The sequence below is a fragment of the Cervus elaphus genome, chromosome 5 (assembly GCF_910594005.1).
Source record: "Cervus elaphus chromosome 5, mCerEla1.1, whole genome shotgun sequence".
NCBI classification, from domain to species: domain Eukaryota; kingdom Metazoa; phylum Chordata; class Mammalia; order Artiodactyla; family Cervidae; genus Cervus; species Cervus elaphus.
Genome location: NC_057819.1, coordinates 5,801,044 through 5,821,213, shown reverse-complemented (window position 1 = coordinate 5,821,213; position 20,170 = coordinate 5,801,044). Strand labels below are relative to the sequence as shown.

The following is a 20,170-nucleotide window of genomic DNA, read 5'->3' as shown; positions in this document are numbered from 1 at the left end:
TTCTGGGGGTTCGGGGGCTCCTTGGCTCGAGGCTGCAACACCCCAATCTGCTTCCGTCTTCCCGTGGCCTCCTCCACTGTGTCACTTCTCCTTCTGCTTCTGAGGACACTTGTCATTGGATTTAGGGTCCACCATCTTAATCCAAGCTGATCTCATCTGGAGACGCTTAACCTAATTACATCTACAAAGACTCTTTTTCCAAATAGTGCTGTGAACTGGTTCCAAGGACACCTTTGGGGGATCCGCCATTCAATTCACCGCAGGTGGGATCAGAATTGATGCTTAGAATGGAGACTCCTGGTTACACACACACACACACACACACACACACACACCCCAGAGCCTCCCTCCCCTGCCCATGCCATCACAGACTGCCCGTCCCGCCACCTTCATGCCCAGGCATATGGGGCTCCGGGGGCAGCAGGGCCCAGCTCTCAGGCCCGAGTTGCCATTTAATTAGGACAGAAGACTGAACTCGGTTCAGTGATACCAGCATCAACCCACCCAACCTGCCTGGGGACCTATCTCTTTGAGGAAATTTATGGCCATAATTTAGCGGGGAAATTATGGCTACCAGCATGAGAGCTCTGAGAATCGCCCGGGCACATTAAACCCACCCGCTGATGCCCCTCAATGCCAGAGCTGCCCTCACAGAGCCTGTAAAGCAGGAGATGGCAGAGAACAGGGCCCCCGAGGGAGCCACCAGGCCCCCAGGATTGTGGCAGCTTCTGGAGCTGGGGACTGAGGCCTGGATCTCCTCTGAGCACTGCCTGGCTGGGTGAGCCCTAGTGGGCCCCATGCCCATCCTAGGTGCCCAGTGGCCTGGTGGCACTGAGGGGAATGCATGGAGTAGCAGCAATAGCATCTCAGAGAAGGTTAAAGATGCAGGAGCTTATATATGCATATTCAGTTCAGTTCAGTTCAGTTGCTCAGTCATGTCTGACTCTTTGTGACCCCATGGGCTGCAGCATGCCAGGCTTCCCTGTCCATCACTGACTCCCGGAGCTTGCTCAAACTCGTGTCCGTCGAGTCAGTAATGCCATCCAACCATCTCATCCTCTGTCGTCCCCTTCTCCTCCTGCCCCCAATCCCTCCCAGCATCAGGGTCTTTTCCAATGAGTCAGTTCTTCGCATCAGGTAGCCAAAGTATTGGAGCTTCAACTTCAGCATCAGTCCTTCCAATGAATATTCAGGACTGATTTCCTTTAGGATTGACTGGTTTGATTATGCATGAGATGACTACAAAACTCACGTTGCAGTTTTTCTTTCTTTTTTCCTTTTTTTTTTAGAGAGAGAGTCATGTATCAGAGGTTAAGAAGCTCAAAACATTTTCGGTGATCACCTTGCTCAGTGCCATTAAGACTGCCACATTGATTTTTTTTATTTCCTCAGACCTGAGCTTTTAAAAAGCTTAGGACAAAAGAAATCCTATTCCACAAAGAAGATAAACATATAAAAGCTGCTGACCGGTTGCAATGACTAGATTGACGACAAGGGTAAATAATAGCAACAGCAATAATGGTAACGTAGGCTACAGTCTCCTAGAAGGGGTTTTGTGGACAGGCCTCTGACCACAAGAGAGGCAACTCAAATTCACATAAAACAACCTCGAATCACAGGCAGGAGGCCACAAGCTGAACTGGGATGTGGGGAGATTCCAGAGGCTGCTGGTGGGGACTGTGGCAATCCAGGAGGACTTCCTGGAGAAGGCAGCCTCTCCTCCCCTACCTCACTGACCTCCACTCCCTCCTGTGGCAACAGACAGGCTTTCTGTCTGCCAGGAGCCTGAGTCCGGGTTTGCTGGCTGCTGACCCACATCAATCACCCTCTGCAGGTAGTTCCAGTCTCCTACACTCTATCAAGGTGAAGACACACTCAGAAGCCAAGTCCCCAATTAGGTTGTTTGGAATTCCTAACTGGCGCAATTAACGGATCCCAAACACCGTTAATTATGTTTCCTGTGGCCAGTGTACACAGAGGCTGATCGATCCACCCCGTGCTGCCAATTATGGAGGCACCACAGCATCAAGGCTCCTGGGGGGCTCCGAGGAAGGCTTCAAGCAGACCCACCAGACACTTCTCTGGCAGTCCAGTGGTTAAGACTCCATGCTTTCACTGCAGGGGGTGTGGTTTCAGTCCCTGGCCTGAACTAGGGAACTAGGATCCCACGTGCTGTGCAGCTTGGGATAAAATAAAATAAAAACCAACTTACTTTGCTGTATGGTTTTTCCAGTAGTCATGTACGGATGTGAGAGCTGGGCAATAAGAAAGGCTGAGCACCAAAGAATTGATGCTTTTGAACTGTGGTGCTGGAGAAGACTCTTTAGAATCCCTTGGACAGTAAGATGATCAAACCAGTCAATCTTAAAGGAAATCAACCCTGAATATTCACTGGGAAGACTGATGTTGAAGCTGAAGCTCCAACACTTTGGTCACCTGATGCAAAGAGCCAATTCATTGGAAAAGACCTTGATGCTGGGAAAGATTGAAGGCAGGAGGAGAAGGTGATGACAGAGGATGAGACGGTTGGATGGTATCACTGACTCAATGGACATTAGTTTGAGCAAATTCCAAAAGATGGTAAAGGACAGGGAAGCCTGGTGGGCTGCGATCCATGGGGTCGCAAAGCATCGGACATGACTGAGCAACTGAACAACAACTCTGTTGTATACCTGAAATATTGTAAAAGCAACTAAACTTAAATTTTAAAAATTAAAAAAAAAAAAAGCAGACTCACCAGCGTGCCTTTGCGGTGTGGCACCAGCAAGCTCAAGTGGGCCAGAGCCGGACACTCAGACCTAGAAAGCAGGAGGCCATGAGACCACGCGTCACCTGAGAGGGCGCAAATGTCCTGACTCCTGTGTGTGCCACTGTGTGTGTGCATGGGGTGTGTGCATGTGTGTGTGTGTGCAGGATACGTGACTCCAGGTGCGTGTGTGCAAGCATAGGCAGGGGCAGGACCAGAGGGATCTTTGAAGGCGTGAGTATGTGTGCCTGTGTTGGAGGGCTAGGTGTCCCTGTGAGTAGGTGCATAGAATAGGCTGAGTGTGGGAATGTGTGTGAAAGACGTGTGCAAGTGAGTGTGGGGCCCAACCAGGAGCTCACAGAGTCCTGGGAGAGACAATGTTTGTGGAGTGCGGAGAGTGTTTCAAATTAGAGATGTATGGAGGGACTTCTCTGGTGGTCCAATGGCTAAGACTCCCGCTCCCGATGCAGGGGGCCAGGATCCAATCCCTGGTCAGGGAACTAGGTCCCACACGCCACAGCTAAAGATCTCACGTGCCACAATGAAGAGCTGGTGGAGCCACATAAATATTTTTTTTAAAAGAAAGAGAGAGGCTTGTGGACTGACTAGAGTGTATATCCTCTTTCTTAACTCTTCCTACTTAAAGTAAGTTCTTTTCACTTTATCTCCATAGACCAGAGGAAAAGAACAAATTCCCCCTGGAGAACCTAGCACAGAAAAGGGGTGCTTTTTTAAGACTACTTATTGAATGAATGAATGGGCACTGGAGATCCAATTCATGGTTGGCACTCAGGTCCCCAACTGCCAGTCCCATGCCCGTAGCAGACATCACAAATCAATTCCAGCATGCTGGGCCGTAGATCCCTGATTCAGTCTCTATATTCTTAAGTTAACAGCCCAGGCAGCCACCTCCAATCAACATCAGCATGGAAGAAGAGGTGAGATTTAGCTGAACCTGTTTTGCAGATGAGGAAATGGCAACTAAAGAAGGTCCAGTGAGAAGCCCATGGGGACCAGCTGGTATCCTCTGGCTGCCTGCTTCACCCAGCCTCTCCAGAAGTTCCAGAGAAGCCCTTGTCTGGCTGGGCAGGCCGGGGTGCCAGGGAGGAGCACAGCTGGGCAGCTGGCACGGGTCCCTTGCAGCATTGCCTGTCCGCGCCGCGTTCGCCACTCTGGCGACGTCCCTGCTGTTTTCCGTTGCCCTCTCCCCACAGCTGCTCTTTTGAAAGCCCTGCATGGGAAGCTGTTGATGCGTCTCTCTGTTCCCTTTTCAGACCATTGTCCTCTCATTGGCGCCAGCCGTGTTCTTCTCTTGGCCGCTTAATTAACAGTATTATTAATGCCAAGAGGAAAGAGTCACCCAGGTCCTTTCTCATAGCAACTCGTGCTTCTGAGTATGAGCTGCGGGCAGACAGGAAGCAGGGGCTGATGCCAAGAGGTGCCCTCCTCCCCGCCCGTGGGGCCCTTCACTTGCCAATGCCCAGCTGGACCCCTTGGCTCCGACTCCCAGGGGCAGCCATTGGGGGTCAAGGAGATGAAAAGTGAAAGTGAAAGTCATTCAGTCAAGTCTGACTCTTTGTGATCCCATGGACTACACAGTCCATGAAATTCTCCAGGCCAGAATACCGGAGTGGGTAGCCTTTCCCTTCTTCAGGGGATTTTCCCAACACAAGGGATCGAACTCAGGTCTCCTTCATTGCAGGCAGTTTCTTTGCCAGCTCAGTCACCAGGGAAGGCCAAGAATACCAGAGTGTGTAGTATATTCCTTCTCCAGCAGATCTGCCCAAGCTGGGAATCGAAACGGGGTCTCCTGCATTGCAGGGGGATTCTTTACCAGCTGAGCTACCAGGGGAGCCCCAAGGAGGAGGTGGTTTGCAGCAAATCTGTCTGGAGGTCCCCAAGCCTGGTTAATAAACCCTGCTCTGAGCAATGGAAGCAAGTTAAATCTTTGGGGAGAGGGGCTAAGGCCCCACCCCTGGGATGAGGTGGAATACAGTCATGTCTTCTACATGCAGAGAAGCAGCAGAAGCAGATGGAAAACCTGCAAGGAGCTGTGTGACCTTGGGCCAACTCACCACTGTCTCTGTGCTCACCTTCTTCTCTGTAAAAAGTGCTGACTGCACGCATGTCCCTGGGCTAAGCCCCCTACGGCACTGTGGCACCCATCCCTAGTTCCAGCAATCTACTGCTACACTACACATCACCCCAAACCTTCGTGCCTTCACACAGTGACATTTTGTTTGCGCGTGAATCTGTGATCTGTGCAGGGCTCCGCAGGTAGAGTCCACCTCTGCTCCACACGGCATCAGCTGAGACAACTCAGCTATGGGGCGGGGGGGCAACTTTCAAAGGGGCTCACGTGCATGGCTGGCGGGTTGGCCCCCGCTGTGTGCCGGCAGCTGGGCTGGGCCTGTACATGGGACAGAGTGGGGCAGCGGGGAGGGAGTCTGTCTCCTCTCTGCAGGCTGCCTGGGCTTCCTCACAACACGGCGGCTGGGTTCTGAGGATAAATATCCAAAGAAAACCAGGCACAAGGATATGGCATTTTTATGGCCTAGCCTTGGAAGTCATAGCATCTCCTCCACTGTGCTCTGTTGGTTGAAAGTGAAAGTGTTAGCCGCTCAGTCATGTCTGACTCTGCCACCCCACGGACTGTAGCCCGCCAGGCTCCTCTGTCCATGACATTCTCCAGGTAAGAACACCGGAGTGGGTTGCCATTCTCTTCTCCAGGGGAATCTTCCCAACCTAGGGATCAAACCCGGTTGAGGCAATCACAAATGCCCACCCAGTTTCAAGGACAGGGGATTTAGACTCCACCTCTTGCTAAGGGACTGGAGAGGGATGGGAAATACTGTTGTGACCGTCTTTAGAAGATACAGTTGGTCACCTCCTTCAAGACAGCTGCAAGGCAGGTATGATTCTTATTCCCATTCTACAGATGAGGAAAACCGAGTTTCAGAGAAGTTAAGTAATCTCCCCAAGGTCACACAGCTAAGTGAATGAGCAAAGATTTGAACATATGCAACCTGACTTGAAAACTTAGGGCTTTGGTCTTTTTATTTTTCTTTTTTAGATGCAAAATTCTTCTAAGAAAAATCTTTCAGGGAAAGACCTGTAAAGGGAGACAGGGAAGCGGTGAGGGGAAAGCCATGACCCCATTTGGTCTTCAGGAGGAGTCCTCGGCCATGGGATGGATGATGGACTTGGGGGGGGTGCAGCTGGACTGGGGGAGTCCTCCTGGGGCTGCAGAGCAGGGCAGGGCCATCCGCCCTGGTGCTCGGTGGGGATGGGCACTCCCGGTGGAAGATGGAGTGGAGGGTCCCTTGTCCTCAGGAAACGCCGAGACAGGCTCAGGGAGAGAGGAGCTGAGACGTGACAAAGAGCAGGTGACTCATCAGAGCGCCCCCCCTCACCCCCAAGCTGCCAACCGGGCTGCTCTGACGTCAGCCTGAGGCCTCTGTCTGCCCGATCGTCACTTCCCAGAATGCCTGGGCTGCTCCTTATGTGGTGGCTTTGACGTGAACATGTCTTTCCTATAAAAAGAAGAGTTTAAAAATAGCCAACTTGTCATGAGGTGTAGGGAAGACAGACACCCCCTCCCCACCCACAGGAGTGAGGTGGAAAGTCCCCATCGCTTGGCAAAGCCGTGCTCATCACTGCCACCCCCTCCTCACCACCCAGAGCCACTCAAGGCAAGTTTACAGAGATTTACTAAAGTCCTGAACTCAGGAATCTTCCTGCTACTTTAGGCAAATCATCCTGGTGATCAATAATATGACAGCCACCAACTTCTCTCTCTCTCTCCTCTTAGGGATCAGTGAGGCTGAGAAGAAATGCCTGAAGTCATCCAGGGGCCAGTTGGTATCCAGGAGAGCCCGTGGGGTGGGGGTGGTTAGTGCTCATAGACTGGTTCTGGTCACCGGTGCATCTGAGTTCAAGTCCTCTCCCTTTCCCTTCCTCACTGGATTTGCACAAGTGATCAAACCTCTCTGGGCTTCAGTTTTCCCATCTGTAAAATGGGTCCTGATGAGAGTTGGACCATAAAGAAGGCTGAACCTGGATTAATTGATGCTTTTGAATTGTGGTACTGGAGAAAACCCTTGAGAGTCCCTTGGACAGCAAGGAGATCAAACCAGTCAATCCTAAAGGAAATCAACCCTGAATATTCATTGAAAGGACTGATGCTGAAGCTGAAGGTCCAATACTATGGTCACCTGACGTGAAGAGCCGACTCATTGGAAAAGATCCTGATGCTGAGAAAGACTGAAGGCAGGAGGAGAAGGGGATGACAGAGGACCAGATGGTTGGATGGCAACACCGACTCGATGGACATAAGTTTGCACAAATTCCATGAGATAATGAAGGACAGGGAAGCCTGGCGTGCTGCAGTCCATGGGGTCGAGAAGAGTCAGACAGGACTGAATGACTGAACAACAACAAAATGGGTCCCATAACACAGGGAGACAAGAGAGGCATTGGTGAAGAGGGGAGAGGAAGATGTGGAAACATCTAGAAGGTTGGAGCTAGAATCCCCCTCATCCATCTTGCAGGTCCAACGAGTGGCCTGCTTCCCATGCGGACACTCAGCAAAGAGCATGGCCCATGGGAACAGCCTGAGCACCTTCAAGCTGCTTGATGAATGTTCCATTTAGTGCAATAAACAACACAATTACTCAACTCCTGCAAACTCCACTCTGAGGGCGGGGGGCGGGGGCAGGCAGGATGGGCCTTCTGAGTCAACCCTGCTATTAATTAAGGCACTGAGGCACAGTTCTAGAAGCCTATGTCACACCTTCTCAGCTGCTGAAAGGGTGGGTGCGGGGGTGGGCGAAGATGGTATCTCGTGGCCCTTCATTATGGCGCCCACAAAGAAGGCACAGCCAGCGATGGCCTAAGAAAGATACCCTCCCCTTCGCGCGCCACTGTCACTGCTGTTCTCTTGGTCCCAATAAATCCTCATGATGAAACAATGACAGCATCAGCGGCATCCAGTGCTTGGCTGGGTTTCCTCTCGGGTCTGGGGCTGAGCTGGCTGTTGGCTTATCGAGGCTGGCCTGGGCGACTCAGTTCTGTTCCACATGGCTCTTGTGCTCCAACAGGCTTTGTTGTCCAGTCGTTCAGTCACTCAGTCCTGTCCAACTCTTTGAGACCCCATGGACTGCAGCACACCAGGCCTCCCTGCCCTTTACCATCTCCCAGAGGTTGCTCAGACTCACGTCCATCGAGCAGTGATGCCATCCAACCATCTCATCTTACTGTCATCCCCTTCTCCTCCCACCCTCAATCTTTCCCAGCATCACGGTCTTTCCAATGAGTCCCCTCTTCAGGCTAGCCCGGACTTATTCTCATGGAAGCTGAACAGGAATCTGAGAAATGGTAGAACCAGCAGACCCTCATTAAAGCCAGCTTGGAACCGGCATAGTTCCATTTTCAGCACCGTCCTTGGCTAACACAAGTCACATGACCAAATCTAGATTTGAGGGATGGAAATAGACGTTGCCTCTTGATGGAAGAAGATGCAAAGCCACATCATAAAGAGGCACTGAGAGAGGAAGGAACCGGGAAAATGAATTGAGGTCTTTTCTAACACCTCCAGCCCCCTGGTATAGAACTTATGTGCGCCATCTTGGAATAGCACAGGCAACCTGGGTTCGCCACTTTCTATCCATGTGACATCTGATAAGTTGCCAACCTTGCTAAGCCTCTTTGCCTCACTTGCAAAATAAAATAAAAGGAATAAAAAATGGGATTGACCTTAGGGGCCATCATGAGAACTGAAAGACACGATGTATCTGAATTGCTGACCACACAGTATGTGCTCAGTAAATCTCTGCTCACCATCATCAATACCACCATCACAGACCAGTAACAAAGGGGTTGAAAACTTGACCTGAGTTTGCAGTCTGGCTCTGCCACTTGCCAGCTGGCAGTCCCTTAGCCCCTATGCCTCTCCATTTCCTTATCTGTAAAGTGAGGATATTAATACACACTGCCTCCAAGAGCATGGTATGATGCAATGAGATAATTCCTACAAGAGGCTTAGCTCAGTGGCTGGTACAACATTGTGTTCTTGGGAAATAGGGATGATTATGATTATTAATGTCCGTAAATAGGAATATTAATACTTATCTCAGAGAGTGGTTCTGAGGAACAATGAGGGTAAATGAATCCTGGAGACGCCTTGGAGGCCAGGAAAGGCTTGCATTTATCAATACTGTTTGAATCTTATGAGACAGAAACACAAGTCCAAAGCTTGTGTTTGAGCTTAAGCGAAGCAAAAGATGTTCTTGGCTCTAGTCACCAAAAATTCTGTGAGGAAGACAGGTGCCAACCTGTCTTCCTCCAGGATGCCAACCTCACCTGGACACTTCCTTTGTCTTCATCTGCTTCTCTCTTTCCTGGGCACCTTCTTTCTCTCAGACCTGCCTCTCCACAGAACAAAGGACAGCTCATCTCATGGAGGAAAAGAACTAGCCTTCATCCAGCCCCAAAGAAGAAATCCCAGAGAAAGCTCTGACTGGCCCAGTGTGGGTCACATGCCCATCTTTAGACCAATCACTGCAGTCAGTGGGTGGGACATTATGCCAGAGAGGGCTCTGATTGGCCCAGTGTGGGTCACATGCCCATCTTGAGCTAATCACTGCAGTCAGTGGGTGGGAGATTATGATTGGCAGCCCCCATCATAAGTGTTAAGATGCCTGGAAGGAAAAGGAAGTCGAATAAAAACAGGATACTTGCTTTGGTTCTGCCTGACACTCCCCAGTTCTGCCCGCCCACATTTCACAAGGGAGTCCCTTAAGTCTAAGCAAGGTCAAGAGACTCACTCAGAGGACTTCGCTGGTGGTTCAGTGATCAAGACTCCACACTTCCACAGCAGGGGTCAGATTCCACATGCAATACAGTGCAACCTCCAAAAAAAGAGAGAGACTCACTCAGGTTACACAGCAGGAAAACAAACCCCCAGTCCTGACACTATGTGATGCTATTTCTCACAGGGAAGAGTCTCTTGTGCCTGGGCAGCCCTGCTCAGCACCTCGCCCAGCCTGGCTGAATTCCCCCTGCATCTTGGTCCCTATCCATGTGTCCCTGGCACAGTCACAGGACGAGCCGTGGCGTTCGGTTGCTCGCGCCTGGACCGGCTGCCCTCGCTCAGCACTGCCGGCCGTTCTGCTGAGTCTTGGAGTTGTCAAACATCTCAGAAGCAATCGCCCGCATATTTTAGGTCTAGCCAAGGCCGCCTGCCTTTGTCCAGCATCATTTGCTGTATATTCCAAGAGAAATTGGATCCACATGGACCAAATTCCTCTACACTCATCTCACACTGGCAAGGGTTTGGCACAAAAGAAATAAGGACTGTGGAAAGTCTTCTTCTCCTTCCCTGGGGACCTCCACAGCCTCCAGTGCCAAGGGGATGACAAGCTCCCGGCCGAAGGTGCAGTCTGTGCCGTCAAAGCCGAGACTCCTAGGGTCAGAGAAGGACAAAGGCCAGAGAAGAGGGAACCTGCTCCCCCGGCCTCCTGGGCTGGGGGAGGGATGGAGCACACACAGCCGGGCCACCTGGTGCCTGGAAGCAGGAGGCGTGGGGTCCAGGGCTCTATGCTCAGCTGTTAGACCAGCCTGGCACCCCACCCCACCCCACCCCACTCTGCTAGTCTTCAGCCAGGTGGCCATGGGCAAGCCTCAGTTTCCTCATCTGAAAAATGGGGATAAAAATGAAGTCGACCCCACGGGATAGTGGTTTAATCATAACAACGAGGTGAGGAATAAAAAAGTCAAGGTTCATCAATAGGAGTATTTGTGCTGTTGTGGGCTTCCCAGGTGGCTCGGTGGTAAAGAATCACCCGCCGGTGCAAGAGATGCAGGTTCCATCCTTGGGTCAGGAAGGACTAGGAAATGGCAACCGGCTCCAGTATTCTTGCTTGGAAAATTCCATGGACAGAGGAGCCTGGCGGGCTACAGTTCACAGGGTCGCAAAGTGTCGGACACGACTAAGGGACAACGCACACAGTTGTGCTGTTTCCACCACGGATCACTGACACCATCATTGTAACCATCATCCCCACTACCAACACCATTACCATGTCACCACCATCAACATCATTACATCATCACCATCATAATCGTCGTCACCAGCACCACCAGCACCATCACCGCCACCATCATTATGACCACTTTCGTCATCCCATCATTACCATCGTCAACGCCATCTTCGCCACCATCACCATTAGGCAAAGCCTAATCGTCAGGCCGGGCTTCCCTTGTAGCTCAGTCAGTAAAGAATCTGCCTGCAATGCAGGAGACCTTGGTTTGATTCCTGGGTCGGGAAGATCCCCTGGAGAAGGAAATGGCAACCCACTCCAGTATTCTTCTCTGGAGAATCTCAGTAATCTTCTCTGGATTGAACCCACGTCTCCTGCACTGGCAGGCAGATTCTTTGCTGTTGAGCCACCGAGGAAACAGCCACTAAATTCTAGCCAGACAGCACAGCCTGCAGAAGGTTCTGGACTTCTTGGTTAAACCAGGAGTTGAGTAAGAACTGGAAAGAGATGTTAAAGTCACATTAGCACCCACAGGAGTCTTCCCCTGATGTCATGGAACTGGGAGGAAATAGCCGTCTCGCTAGGGAATTCAAACCGATTCATCTCATGTCCCGCCCAGGGGACAGCACCCCACTCTTCAAGACACACTGGCAGGTATGATGTGCCGCATGGGGAGCTTGGGGCAGGACTCTGTCTCCCCAGCGTCCTCTCTGAGCCGAGCCAGTCCCACACGTTTAGAAGGTTCGCTGTTTTTTACGGCCGAAGTTACATCATGTGTCCTCTGAAGCAGACATTCCTAGTGTAAATCCCTGCTCCGCCCTTTCCCGTCTATTTGAAGGACCTCGCTTCCTCAACTATACAAGGCTGGGTTGTAGCAAAGGACCTCAGAGGACCCTTCCCTTCCTATCCTGAGCGGGGGGTCGCAGGGCTTGGAGCCCACAGATCTGTCTTCCACCTGGCAGAGCCACCCACCCTGACCGAGAGCGTCGGGGCTCCCCTGCGGTGAGCTGGAAGCTGCACGCTTGGACCTCGGTGTGGACGGCGGCCTCCGCCCTGTGCCCGCCGCCCGCGGAGTCTGAGCTGTGCTTTCTGAGCACGGAGCCTGGCACAAGCGGAGTCGGTGCCAACACGGGCTGGGTATGACTCAACGCTCTCTCCCGCCTCCTCCCAAAGTGCAGTTGCCTTGGGCAGGAGGGGGCTTGGAGAGGGAGTCCGGGCAGGCTGGACGCCCGGAGGGGCCAGACCCCATGCCCACCAGCTCCCGTGACGCTCCTTTTAGAGCTGTAGGCTTCGTGACAGAGCATTTGGCTGGAACCTCCACAACTAAATAATTTCAGAGAGAATGCAGATGACACCGAAAAATGAGCTGCAGATGGTGCCTGCCGCCCAAAAGAGGGCCTCCCAGGCCCCTCCCGGGTCCTGCGTCAGCACCCCTCAGGCCCCGCTCCCATCCGGCTGGCCCACTTTGGCCTGGAGGAGGTGCCCTGGGGAAGGGGCAGCAAAGTGGGGATGGCCCAGCTGCGTTCCTGCGCAGAAGAGAGGAGGGAGGGGGCAGAGCTGCCTGTCACCCACCCGCTGACCTCCTGGGTGCCAGGCCCTGCCCTGGGACACTAGAGGGACTTCATCTGATCCCTGTGGCCCAGGAGGGAGGCAGAGAACCCCAAAACCACAGTGCCTCAGGGGACGACTCTACGTGAGGCTGGCCCGCCTCACAGGGTCACCTCCAACCACCCTGTCCTCTCTCCCCTGCTCTAACTGCACTGGCCTCTTCGCTGTTCTTGCACACAGCAGGCACTTCCTGCCCCAGGGCCTTTGCAACTTGCCCGTTCCTGGGCCTGGAGGGCGCTTTCAAATTGCACCCCTTCAAAAGAACTTCTCTCATCACCTGGAGCAATCCCAGCCTTTCATTCCTTATTAAAGCACACCATTTATGTCCTTCGTACATGTCTTCACAGTTAGGAACAATGCATTAGTGTGTGTTTACTCCTCCTGCGCAGAACTAGGGAAGTTTATTCATCTGTGTTTCTCTAGGACTTGGCACCATGCCCTGGAATATAGAGGTACTCAGGTATTTATGGGATGGAGAGGAGTTTGGCTGCCTAAAGAAGCAAAGAAAAGGCCATCTGAGCAGGGTTCTGAACAGTGAGTTCAACAGGTGGAGGGAAAAGAGGTGATGAGGCAGAAAAGGCAGTGAGGTGTGAGCAGGCAGGCCTGCAGCAGTCTGGTCTGGTGGTTCCGGACACACAGGGAAGCATCGAATGGCCTGGGCTTAAACCCGGTTACCCCATTCACAGTGACTCTGGGGGAGTCACTTCAGTTCTCTGAGCTGTTTCCTCATCGCTAAGATGATGGGGTGGAGGAAGGGGGATCTGGGGAGAAGACACACAGTCTTGGCCCTGCACTTAACACACAGTCAGCTGGATAAGCAAAGTCGCTATTGTTTTCATGTAGAGACTCAGCTGAAGAACTTCTAGGACCCAGGCCTGGGAAGGAAGGAAGGGAGGGATGGAGGAAGAAGGAAGTGGGGTGGGAAGGAAGGAAAGAGGGAGGGAACAGAGGAGGAAGGGAAGGAAGGGAGGAGGGAGGGAAGGAAGGGAAGGGAGGAGGGAAGGGAGGAAGGGAGGGAAGGAAGGGAGGAGAGGGGGAAGGAAGGGAAGAAGAAGGGAAGGAAGGGAAGAGGGAGAGAAGGGGGTAGAGAGGGAACAGAGGAGGGGGGGAAGAAAGAGAAAAATCTGGCACATCTCATCCATGAGGCCAGGCTGTCAGGGATCCTTTGGCTCCGTACAAAGAGCCAAGTTCCAAGGAGCAATCTTGGCTGGGGGCCTGGCCCAGGAATCATCCTGTTGCGGGGGGTGGGATTTAGAGTCACATGACCTTGGGGCTCTCCTCTGGGGCCTCTGGCTCAAACCTCCACCTCTGCCTTCACCGCTCCTCCTCCAGGTTCTAGGCTTTGGCAGCTTCCCCCTGAGACCGTCTCTAACTCCAAAGCCTTCGCCCAGGTCATGACCTCTTCCTAGAATGCCCTTTCTTGAGCTGTTGAAATGCTCAGCAAATTCGCAGCCCGTCTCTGATGACACATCGGTCAGGGGCTGTCACTTACGTCCCACCCTCTGGCCACCTACCAAAGGGTGATGAGAGCTGTGGCCTCTGGCTTCAGGGTGTGAGCAGGGCATGGCCCGAACAGTGAATCTAGGCTGAAAGAAGGGCCCCGTCCCCCAGATCCGAAGTCCCTCAGGACTAGGATCGGGTCAGTCACGCCTGGCACAGAGAACATAGTCAGCCAACATGAGGCATAAGTAAACGAACTTATTGAACTACAGGAGTCAGGATTGTAACTGACCTCTGTAAACTCAATCCCAGTGCTTCCCTGGTGGCTCAGTAGTCAAGAATCCACCTACCAATGCAGGAGACGGGGATTCAATCCCTGGATCGGGAAGATCCCCTGGAAGAAGGCATGGCAACCCACTCCGGTATTCTTGCCTGGGAAATCCCATGGACAGAGAAGCCTGGCAGGCTACAGTCCTTGGGGTTACCAAGAGTCAGACATAACTGAGCGACTAAACAGTGACAAACTCAATCCCGCTTCTGTTCCTCACTAGCACCCCATCCCCGTGAGGCAAATCTGATGACCTCCAATCCAATCTGGAGGATGCTGAGGTCCAGGAAGGTCCCAGTCTGGCCATCCATGACCTCACCTGGGCCCCTGCTCCTCCATGGGCCTCAGTTTCCCGCTCTGAAAGGGAAACAGTGTCCTCCGGAACAGGGCCAACTTCTCAAGCTTGTGACATGTCCAGTCTACACACCCCATGCTCTCCAGAGTCCCACAGTTGGTTTAACATTTTGCTGTTGCTGTCTTTAAATTCCTGATAGTTTTATCTGAGAACATGTTTTGTCAAGTGAAGTCTCTCGGGACAAAGGAGCACGCATGCAAGCAGACGAGATACATATAATATGGGTGTCCACTGCTGTTTGTTGCTATGCGGTACCCGTGTAGCTTTCACGATGCCCCATGAGCAGAGTTCAAGTGGACACCTCCTAAGCATGGGGATTCAACAAGAAGCAAATCAAGTGCAAGGTGAGGAGTTTGCATCTAAGATTGAGTAAGCAGAGGAGGTTGCCAGGCAGGAGAAGCCCCCTTTCCCACCCGAACTTACTTCACATGCAGCAGGAAGGCACTATGAAAGAGACAGCCAAGGGGTCTTAGTAACCTTCCTGACTCGTGTTTACTGATGCCGAAAACGGCGGCAAAGGAAAGGGAGAGTAACTTACTACTACTCCTTCTTTCAGTAAGCCTCTCTCCAAAGGCAGGGTCTTGGAAGAATGTGTGTGTATCGAGAAGTGAAAGGAAAACAGCCGGGTTCGTTTTTTTGAGCAGCATTTCCACAGTTCTGGTTACAATGCATTTGTACCAACTACAAATGCAAGTTGTGTAATTTCAATGATTCCGCACATAAACACTCTTGTATTTGTGCTTTGAACTGGTGTTGCACAACATGAAACTGAGTGGTGAAATTCACGCTAATAACTTAAAAGTATAATTTTTCTTCACTTAGACCCACATTAAATAGCAAAGAAAAAACACCAGCAGTCGGAGGAGCCACCACAGCAGAAAGGGAGAAGCTCTGCATGTCAGTGCCTTTTTTGTGGGTTTTGCTTCCTGCTCTTTGAACAAGGGGCCCATGTTCTTATTCTGCACTGGGCCCCCAGAGCTGTGTAGCCAGCCTGTCCCCAGTGGCCAAGAAGCCAGCCCAGCTGTGTCTGAGCTCGCCACCCTTGGCCTTCCATCTCTGTCGGAAGCTGGCCTGGCCACCCTGCCCTCCGTGCTACATGGGGTCAACTGCCATCAGGACAGTTGCTGGGGATGGGACTCTCAACCTGAGTTTCACTACCTGGCCCAGAAGCCGGCATGTCAGACCCCACATCCAGAGAGTCAGGTCAGAGCATCCCGATGGGGACCAGGGCCTCTGCGGCCTTTCACACGCCCCCCGTCCTCGCTCTGAGCGGTCCAGCTGTGCAGTAAACCCTGGTCTCCCGACCCCAGAAAGAAAAGCCACTTGGTTTCAGAGCCTGGGCTGCTGCAGGCTTTCTGCATCCAGCTCAGTAACTCCAGTCCTGCAGGAAGCCCTCCCAAGGAATCCCTGAGCCCACTTTACAGCTGAGAAAATGGAGGCCCTGGAGGCAAGAGTCTGGCCCGCCCAAGGTCACACGACCAGCAGAAGGTCCCACAGGACTCAAATCCCACGCAACACCCCAGTATCCACACAGCGCTCGTCCAGCCCCAAATGGGACCAGACTCTGGGCCCACTGACCGTTCGGGCCCTGCCTTGCCTTCCATGAAGTCACTTCACGGCCAGACCCGTCTCTTCATCTTCAAGCTGACCATGACCATGGTGTCCACTTCACAAGCCTATCACTATTCCATCGCCACGTCCACCTTTAACACAACACAGGGAAGGGATTCTAAGAAAACCTGAGTGTTTGGTGTGTGTAACACGGGCTTCCTCATCTGTAAACAAGGTGTGCATGCTAAGTCACTCCATCGTGTCCAACTCTTTGCGACCCAGTGGACTGTAGCCTGCCAGGCTCCTCTGTCCATGGGATTCTCCAGACAAGAACACTGGAGTGTTGTCACTGGAGAGGTTGTCATGCCCTCCTCCAGGGGATCTTCTGACCCAGGGATCAAACCTGTGTCTCTTATGTCTCCTGCATTGGCAGGCAGGTTCTTTACAACAAGTGCCACATGGGAAGCCCCATAAACAAGGTGTGATGACCCCACAAACCTCCAAGTACCTGTAGACACAGGTACAGCCAGTTACCCCACACGTCTCAGCGTGAGGGCCGTGGGGCAGAGGCTTGCTCTGTTGTTCCCTGTTGGGTCCCTGAGACCTGAAGCAGCGTCTGGCATGCTCAATAACTATTTGAGCATGAATGAACTGTTTGCAAAGGAACGAGTGAATGAACGAATTATAGCAATAAAGGATCATATTCTGTTACATGCAATCCTGAAATCCAAAAGGGCTCTAAAAACAGACAGCTGTCAGATTCGCATGCCTGGAGGTCTTCAGCCTGCTAATGAGAGTATTCTGATGGTTTCTAACATTTGACAGCAGCCCCACCACCACCCAGAGCAGGGTGGGGTGGGTCACAGAGCACACAGTATTAGTCCCGTCTGTGTGTGTGTGTGTGTGTGAGTGTGTGTGTGCACGCGTGCGCATGTGCACACTCAGTCGTGTCCGGTATAGGTCCTACCTTACCCAAATTTCTAAGTTCTCCCAAATTCTGGATTCAGAAACACAGCTGGCCCCAAGGGTTGGATGCAAGACGGTAACAGTACCTATATGAAAAACATTCAACCCAGTACATTGTAAATACAATATAACAGTTACAGGTGATAACCAGCCACTATGGACTCCCAATCACCCCATCTCACAGATGGGTAAGTCAAGGCTCCCAGAAGCAAGGTCCTCAGTAGTGTGGGGGTTGGTGGGGCACAAGCAGCCTTGTCAGCTCTTGTCAGGGACTCCGCTCTGCTCCTCCCCCGCCTGGCCTTGGAGCCTCAGAGAGAGCCCTTTGTCCTCCGAGAGGCTCAAAACTCCTGAGGGTTCCTCGATGGGACAAAGGCTGCTTGGGGTGGCTGGCAGGGCTCCAGAGGCACAGCAGGAAGAATGTGCTCCCGCAGGTGAGATTCCCGTGGGTCTGGCTCCCCCAACACAGCGGGATAGGCAGTCATGGTAGGGTGAGGGTGGTGGCCTCAGGGCCCGGAGACAATGACCCCCATCTCCACGGCCCCCCAGCCCCTACTCCAGCCCCCAACCCACCGGCCGGATCTGCAGGGCTCCAGCCCCAGAAGGAGCCATCCCTACCTCCCAACAGTGGGCAGGAGGGGGGCTGCAGGGAGCACCCACCTGGCCCAGGCCAAGAGAGGGTAGGCACTAAAATCAGGAGACAACTCCTCCCCAGCCTCTCCTCCCAGCCTCCTTAGCCAACAGCAGCCCAAAGGATGGGAGATTTGACCACGCCCTGTCCTTAGAGGACAGAGCATTTACCTAGTGAGCACTGTATGCGGGGCACAGAGCAGGGCAGGCAGAACAAGACAAGACCTGACGCCTTAACCCGAACGACCCAAACTGCACCTGTGCCCTGCCTCAGGCAGGCTGTGTCCTCAGGTAAGTGGCCATGCCTCTCTGAGCGTCATCTGTATCATCCATTAGGGGCTGGCCAGTCCTGGCCCTGTGCTGAGCATGATTGACTCCTCATGGTCCCAGGAGGGGGAGCTGCCACACGCTGCCCAGGTGACCTCAGCCAAGTGGCTTCACCTCAACTTCCTTCTCCAGAAAAAGGGGCTCATAATAGAGCCAGCCTTCAGTGCTGTCAATGTAACTCATCTGTGGAAGTAAAATGCTTTGCTCAAGCCCCTGCACATTGCATCACGTGAGTGTTTCCTGTTATTGTTTATTATCACTAGGTCTGTTTTGAAAGGGCTTCCCAGGTTGCTCAGTGATAAAGAATCGGTCTGCCAATGGAGACACAGGACACCCAGGTTCGATCCCTGGGTTGGGAAGATCTCCTGGAGGAGGGCATGGCAACCCACTCCAGTATTCTTGCCTGAAAAATCCCAAGGACAGAGGAGCCTGGCAGGCTATGGTCCTTGGGGTTGCAGAGTCGGACACAACTGAGCAACTGAGCACCCCAAACCATTGACCGAAAAAGTAGAGCCCCCAGCTCACGTCAGGGAGCATCACAGCTGTTTCCCTGGAGCCTCCAGGAGTCCCCTTCCCCACATCCCCGGACCCTGGAGCTGTCCCCTGGGGCCTGGCAGCCTCTGCACTCACACAGACATCACACAGATCTTTGTGTCACTCCCTTCAGTAAAATAAAGTGAGGGGAATGGCTGAGAACTAGTGAACCCTGAGGAGAGCCAGAGAGTCAGAGACCCCGGACATGCATCAGGCCCAGGGAATCAGGTAGCAAGTGGGGTCAGAATGCAAACTCTGGGAGCCCAGGAGAGAACAGTGAGACAGAGAGGATGTTTTTTCAGTGATTGTCTGCAGATGCACCAGAGGACAGGGACCAGTTTCTGAAAGCCCCTTGCTGCTCTGCCTCTCTACAAACTCTGAGCCCATCAAAATATGGTCGTCCTGACCACCACAGGGCCTTTGCACATGCTTCCACTCTGTCCAGATATCTGCTTGGCTCACTCCCCAACTTTCTCAGTCTCTTCCCCAGGCCTTCTCCGACGAGGCATTCCCAAGCCACCCTACTTCTTTCCCCAGCTGTATTAGTCTCCTGATAGAATTCACTCGAGACCTGTGGTGGGTTTTGTCACCACAGCCATGAGTGTATTTATACATCAGCCAGAGTCTGAGTCTTAGCAGTCAGCTCTCACCCCCAGACATGAGCCCTGTTCTCCATCCATTAACCCAACAAGGGGGGCTTGGAGCAGGAAAGCGGGAACCACCAAGGGCCCCTCTTATTCAGCCTGTATCTAGTGCAGTCCTACTGTGTGCCAGGCCTTGTGCCAGTTACTGCAGATACAGAGCTGAACAAAACAAGCTTCTGCATGGCGCTGCCCTGCCCTCCAGTTAGCCTGGGACTACGTCTGAAGACAAGGAACAGTTAGTGACAGGAGGCAGGGTATTTGGTTCTGGCTCTGTGGCTGCCCGGCTGCCTGACCTTGAACTGGACATTCTGAGCCTCCGAGTCTTCGCGTGTAAAATAGAGAGGTTGAGCAACATTTCTGGGAAGTCTGGGGCAAGATGGCACATGAGGTGCCCAAATGAGCCTTGAGCAATCCCCAGCCTCCTAGTGATGAAGTCACTCCTTTTTCAACTCTCTCCAAGCCCTTTCCATTGCTGGAAGGAGGATGTCTCCGCTCACTGCTACTCCGTCTCTAACATCTTACTCGGGCAAGTTGACCTCATTTTCAAAAAAGACAGAAGTTCTCAGGCCGGGGGCCTTCAGCAGGAAACAGTGACACTATCCTGCTGTCCATGGGGCCCCAAAGAGTTGGACAGAACTTAGTGACTAAACTGTGGCAGCATTTTTTTTTAAGAGTTTTTATGTGAACCATTTTTAGAGTCTTTTCTGAATTTGTTACAATATTGTTTCTATTTTATGTTTTGGTTTTTTTGCCCCAAGATATGAGGGATCTTAGCTCCCCGACCAGGGATCAAACCCACACCCCCTGCATGGACAGGCAAAGTCTTAACCACTCAACCTCCAGGAAAGTCCCTCAAGGCAAATAAATTCTAATTTATTTTACAATTATGGAGGACACACTATAATCTCTTCTAGACTCCCTCTCTTGTCCATTCTTCAGAAAGAGCTTACCAAAATTTCCACCCTAGCTTAAAATTTATACATGTAGCAGAAAAGGGGCAACAAA

The 20,170-nt window shown here is 52.4% G+C and overlaps 1 long non-coding RNA gene across 3 annotated transcripts in view; it reads right to left on the bottom strand.

Moving 5' to 3' along the window:
• LOC122693722 overlaps window positions 1-16,168 on the bottom strand; it is a 63,501-nt gene extending 47,333 nt beyond the window's left edge. The window contains exons 1-4 of one of the 3 annotated variants that reach the window (XR_006340986.1): window positions 15,055-16,168; window positions 9,571-9,654; window positions 9,107-9,444; window positions 2,738-2,798 (exon numbers count right to left, since the gene is read on the bottom strand). This is a non-coding gene — a long non-coding RNA (uncharacterized LOC122693722). Of the gene's footprint in view, window positions 1-2,737; window positions 2,799-5,777; window positions 6,280-9,106; window positions 9,445-9,570; window positions 9,655-15,054 lie in introns of those variants that run through there. The other 2 variants (XR_006340985.1, XR_006340987.1) reach the window with 2 other exon arrangements.
• Between the last annotated feature and the right edge of the window lie 4,002 nt (window positions 16,169-20,170).